Genomic DNA, 6,847 nt, shown 5'->3' with positions numbered 1-6,847 from the left:
AATATATATATATATATATATATATATATATATATATATATATATCAACATTCAACAGTGTATATAAAGAAAACTTGAAATGCATAACAACAATAATATCTCTATTTTTGAAAACACGATAAAATCAATTTTCCTTTTTGCATTATAATATGGACTGCACGCACAACTTCTATTAAAAAAAGGAAAGACAAAATTAGAAAAAATAATATCAATAAATTGAAATAAAAAATGTAAAATTGTAATAAGAGGAAGAGAAGAAAAAGTGAAGTAGTATATGTTTACCTAGACATGAATAAGGAAGTATGGTGGGTAAAAGAAGAGTAATGCAAAAGTGTGAGATGATATATAGAGAAAATTGACGAATATAATAATTTGTATTGAATAGTGAAAAGACAACTCTTCAATTTCTTAAAATAAAATAAAATATAGCAATGAGCTCAAGATGATATAAATTTATTAATTGGATAAATGACATAAATGAATAACATACATTGTACCTATGTGTAGTTAATTGAATAGTGAAAAAGATTGTTTCTGAAATTATCTTTTATCTCTTTAAAGTATTTTGAAACTTATGATATAAGTGCTATAGAAAATCATATAAAGTCAAAAATTACTACAAATTTTTATAGTAATTATCTTATTATATTATATATATATATTATAAATCATTTGAATGAGTGGATATTATATAAAGTTAGTAAATGAACAACCATCCATATTCACTACGTTTCATGAACCTTTTTGGATAAGAATGTATCTATTTATTATGATACTTAATATGGTGACTTTTGGAGTGATTTCTCACTTTATAAACAGGGTTGTTCATTCATTATTGTATGATATACAGATGAGACTTACATATGCTTGAATAAGAAAAAAGTTTTCTCCTATATCTACTTCTCTTATCTTTTTTATTTATACTTACATTATTCTGAGCTTAGATTTTATAACACGTTATCAGCACGAGTATGCTCTAAAGGTTATAACACTTCGCAAAAGTGTTATAGTTAAAAAACTAGTGAGCAGGAACATGTTTTATTTATTTTTTCTTGTTACATATTTATATTTTAAAAATTCCTCTTATACTAATAATTTATTTTAGTATATATGTGATATATGAAAATGTAAAACATATTGGTTTATTTCAGTTTAACAATTTTATACATTGGTTTATGATTATACTAACAGTTCTTCGTTTCAGAAAAGAACTGAAGGATAGAGAAGTAAATTTTCATGTTGATTTTCTAAGTGTTAATTTATGAGGAACTTATTAATATTTATAATTGTTAGAGGTGAGAAAACTTTCAATCTCCCATCGCACCAAAAGGGTAAGACATCTGGTAAAAGTCCGGATGCACATAATGAAAAATATTTGAGGATAAGACGATTAATTCAAATTCTATCGCACCAAGGAGGTAAGACATCAATTTGTGTTTTGATGCACCATGATGATAAGGATCGGGTTCAAGTTCCATATTATTTGGCCTAATATGGATAAGACATTGAGTTTGAGTTAATGCACCATAGTGATGATATAATGATGATTAAAGCTTTGATGAAAAGCCTTGGAATTCGTCCGATTGAATTTGCTCCATTCCTTGAAAAGAATGTGGAAGCAACATATAATAACTTTGAAATTCGATGTTGACTTGCTCCATTCTATCGTATGTAAGGTACCAGTAAATAATTAGTCTGAAAGATGACAAATGATTAACGATATGAAAAAGGACGTGAAGGGACGAAATTATAATAGTCATCATTGTGGTAATTATAAAACAAAGAACACTATGGGTTCTCCAAATAGTCCTTCAAAATGTGAAGACAATTTTTATTATCAAAATGGTATTAAAGGTTATTGGACTTGTGAATATTATCGACCCAATAATTTGACAAGTTTATAAATCCTCCATCAAAAGACAAGAAGATAAAATGATGATACACTTTATCTTTCAAAGTGATGTAGAGGTGTGTCATGGAAATATGATGAATTTTAAAGCCATGACAATGTGTTTATAATGCAAATTTATGAAGTACATATAAATGATTAGTCCATTTCTTGAAAAGAATGTGACTTGTGATGAGTATCGTGAATGCTGGACCATCTATAAGAGAATGAGTCAAGATGTGATAAAATCATTATGGGTTGGATATATACCACAACTCACCTCTATGGAAGGTTTGAGAAAAATGATATATGCCACATCGCATCTCTACGGGAAGTTTGAGAGAAATAAATAAATTTTATTTGTCATGAATGTTCAATGGTTGTGTGCATTTATACATCATGAATTTTATGATATGTTTGTTATGTACTACCGAAAGGGCAAAAATAAAGAAGTAATTCTTGCCTATAAAGGTTGTAATCATGATCAAATATATTGTGTGACAATACAAATTTGTCATTGGTTGTGTACCTATGGTACAACAAAAGTAAAGCAAGAAACATGTCTTGCTCGTAATGTTTTGACCATTACAATAATAATATAATTTCCTCCTTGAAGGAGATGCTCACCATAGGGATGGTGTCATGTAATATGTGATAGTACACAAATTTAATAGCAAGTTTTAACGAGTTGTGTTATTACCAGAGGAATAATATTGGAGTTGTAGTAAGTCTCAAAAGAAACTTTTTAAGTTTTGGATGAATTGAAAAGAAATATTGAGACTAAAAACTATGAAAAGATTAATGTCTTTAAATTACTACAACCGAAGCGGGTTATAAATATTATCCATTTTTTCCTCTTGTTTGTTGCACACAAACATGGGCATGCTGATGGAATCACATGCAAAAGTAAACTATAAGTGTACTGATATAAAGATCAGTTCACATGATCGGTTCACCATTCTGATTAAAATGTGATGCAAATCTAATTGAGGATTCAGGTGGCTTATATGATGAAGAAATAAAAGATTGTTCAAGAATTCTCTTGTGTTGCTTGTTCTCTTCATAAAATGATCATTGTACCAGCTAAGGTTGAGATTATAATTCCCTGAAGCTTTCAGAACATATAAAAAGGTGAATATAGGCCCATTCACCTGCTATGTGGATCATTTGAAACTATATGATCGATGAATTTATGCGATGGTCACATGTGTTTTCTTGTCAACTTACAAATTGGTTTTTGCAAAGATGTTTGCTCGAATTGTTAAAATTAAGAGCACATTTCAAAATTATGAAATTATATTGATAATGCTGGTTGATTTAGTAGAAATTGTATGCCTTCAATTATAGCTAAATCATGGTTATAAGAACAAAACTCTCAAATGAGATTTGGTATAAGATAAGTAACATGTATCAATACATGTATGCATCAAAGCCAACAAGGTTTTCCCATTAAAATTGGTTCAGGGTCAGGAACCAAATAATTTTCATCTAAAAGGTTGAATGTGCGGTTATGATCTAATTGCTCCACCACGCACAAAGATGAATTCCCAAATAAGGTTGGGAAGAATGTTAGATTTGCTAACATCAGGGAGAGAGATGATTGACAACTGAAAATTATGTGTAAGGTTAATTATGAATTATCTAGATCCTCGTTAAATATACATGTGAACTGAAAGTTCAAGGGATAATTCATTTGCATAATGTTGCAAATCAATTGCCAGATAAAAGTACTGACCCATGATATAATTCAGCTGCAAATGCTCCAATTTGAAGTCCTTGAAGGACAGAGTCTATGATACGCCGAAGCGTAATAGACCAATCATTTTCAAATATAAAGTACCTTGAAGAAGGAGAGGAGCAAATGATCAATATGGTCATAATAATGAGGCAAGTGTTATAAGAGAGCACCACGCCATAACAATTCATAAAACCTTGAAAAAGGTTCAGGTACCTGAAAATGATGAAAAATGAAGAGATCTCAATAAGTTATGTCATGTTGGAATCGATATCAAATAACCGTCGACGGTATCTTTGATATTAGGTAGCGCTCAATATTATAAATTGTGACGAGGATCTTGAATTCAAATCTGTCATATAGAGTGGACAGATAAATGGTTGGCCAAGGAAAATGCACAATTCAAGTATATTTTGTTTCACTTAGAAAAGTGACATTTTGGACTGGTAGTCCATAAATCAAGGTATAATGTCAGTGGGGTACGATAAATTATTGTGCCTTGGGACATAAAAGTTTTTAGCAAAATTCCTGACATTATTGGGGACGTTTTCTCCTATGGTGGATGCAATGAGGTTTGTTTTGATCTGGCAATTTATGAAAAACTTGAATGCATATAATGAATAATTGTCATGTCTAGCTAGACAACGAAGGTTATATGAAAATCCTTGAAGCAATCGAGGTGTCTGAAGAAAATAAAAGTTTGAAAGAAACTTTTTCAATAAAGCTTCAAGAATCCTTATATGAATTGAAAAAGTCAAGGAAGAAAATGATACAAAGGAATGACCCTAATTGTCTTTGTATTTTTATGAAAAGGTCTTGGTAAGACAGAATTTTGTCTTGACCTACTAATTGATAATTTGACAAATGAAATATTTGTCTATCAGTACACATACACAGATATGTTTTGTATAAGATAAATCACATTCATTGCGTACCAAAATGATTATGAGATCGCTTGACATAAATGATGATTCAGTTTGATCTCAAAAGAAATATGAAGAGCTTCTTGGTGATGAAACTCCATATTTTGGTGCAATCAGGGCACTAGTGCATTTTGCGAACAATAGTACCAGATATTTGTTTTGCAGTAAATTTACTGGGAAGATTCAGTTTCTTCCCGATAAAAGGACATTGAAATGGTGTTGAGCACATGATTGAATATCCTCGAATGACCATAGTTATGGGTTTATTCTATTCCGAGGAATCCAAGACAAAATTGATTGGTTACGCAGATGCAAAATATTTATCTGATACGCATAAAGATCTATCTCAAGCACGCTATGTGTTTGCATGTGGAGGCACAATAATATCCTGGCGATCAATGAAACAAATATTGTTATGCAGAAATAAAAGTCCTCCATGAAGCAAGTCGAAAGTACATCTGGTTGAGATAAATGATACACCATATTCAAGAAATGTGTTATTTTTCTTTGAAAAAAAAATATATCAACCACAATGTACGAAGATTGGAGACATCATCACAAGAAATTAAGTGATGTTTTAATCAGGGGGAGTATAATACGCGTTGAATTTTTTTTAACTTGATCGAGGTTTTTTCCCACTGGGTTTTCCTGACAAGGTTTTTAATGAGGCAACAAATAGTGCGTATCAAAAGATATGTGTACTCTTTTTCCTTCAGTAGAATTTTTTCCAACAGGGTTTTTTCTAGTAAGATTTTAACAAGACACATTATCTATGAACATCCAAGGGGGAGTGTTATAAATCCATTGAATGAGTGGATAGTCCATAAACTTAGTAGATGAACAATCATCCATATTCACTATGCTTCATGAACCTTTTTGGATAAGAATGTATCTATTTATTATGATACTTAATATGATGACTTTTGGAGTGATTTCTCACTTTATAAATAGGGTTGTTCATTCACTATTGTATGATATACAGATGAGACTTACATATACTTGAATAAGAAGAAAGTTTTCTCATACATCTACTTCTCTTATCTTCTTTCTTTATACTTGTATTATTTTGATCTTTGATTTTATAATACTATACATATTGTTTGTTTTTAATCATTTATAATCATTTCAAAAAAATATAAACTAATTTTGAAAAGGTTGTAAAATAATAGAACAAATTATTATTTCCTATCATTATTTTAGATATTATTAGCATTTAGTATTGGAACATTTTTAAAAACCAGCCTATTTTAAATATTGATTGTTTCTAAATTAAAGTAGCCAAGAATTTGAAATGCTTTGACATTTCGTTTATCTAAATATGTAGAATTTTGTTTTTAACCTAAAATATGTATTTAAGCCTGGGTGAATTATTATTTTATTTTTACTATTTAACTTAATTAAATAAAAAATGAAAAGTCACACAAAAAATTAAATGGCCAAACACAACTAAAATAAATGTAACGATTCTCTTTTTGTCTTTATAATGAATAACTAAAAATTATAAAAATTAAAATATTATCATTTAAGATTTAATTGATTAAATGTTTAATTTAGCCTAGGGGTAAAATGATAATCTAACTTTTCATGTTTGGAACTTATAATATAATGTGATGATAAAATGATAATGATAATGATAATGATTAAATTGAATATACATGTTAGATTATATATGATAAATATTATTAAATTAGATATTTTAATTAGGAATTGATCAGTGCAAAATCAGTAACATTTTATGTTAAAATGATACAATTTAACATTTAAATTAAATAATAGAATTTTTTATAACATTTTATTTGCGCGTGTAACCCGTATTAATGAGTATATTATTTCTTAAAAAATAAATACTACTAAAAATATGATTTGAGTTCTTTTTTATAAAATATATCTAATGAGGTTTCTTATTTTTTTTTACTACTACTTGTGACACACCAATTTTATGACCTCGAAGTGAATATACTGAGACAAGAATATAAGAAGTTAATAAAACAAATTATATTTATAAGTAATAAAAATAAGCTTGAAAAACAAAAGAATAAAGATAACATGTCACGACCCAAAACCGAGTCGCGACTGGCACCCACACTTACCCTCCTATGTGAGCGAACCAACCAATCTAAACCTTAACATTCAATTTAATATACACAGAAAATAATGCGGAAGACTTAAACTCATTAAAAAAAACCAATTCAATAACTTCTAAGATTCAACATCTATTATTCCCCAAAATCTTGAAGTCATCATCACAAGAACATCTATGATCAAATTACTAAACTAAGAGTATTCTAAGAAGCTAAAATA

This window comes from Solanum pennellii, chromosome 4, assembly GCF_001406875.1.
Source record: "Solanum pennellii chromosome 4, SPENNV200".
Taxonomy (NCBI): domain Eukaryota; kingdom Viridiplantae; phylum Streptophyta; class Magnoliopsida; order Solanales; family Solanaceae; genus Solanum; species Solanum pennellii.
This window is presented reverse-complemented; position numbering follows the sequence as displayed.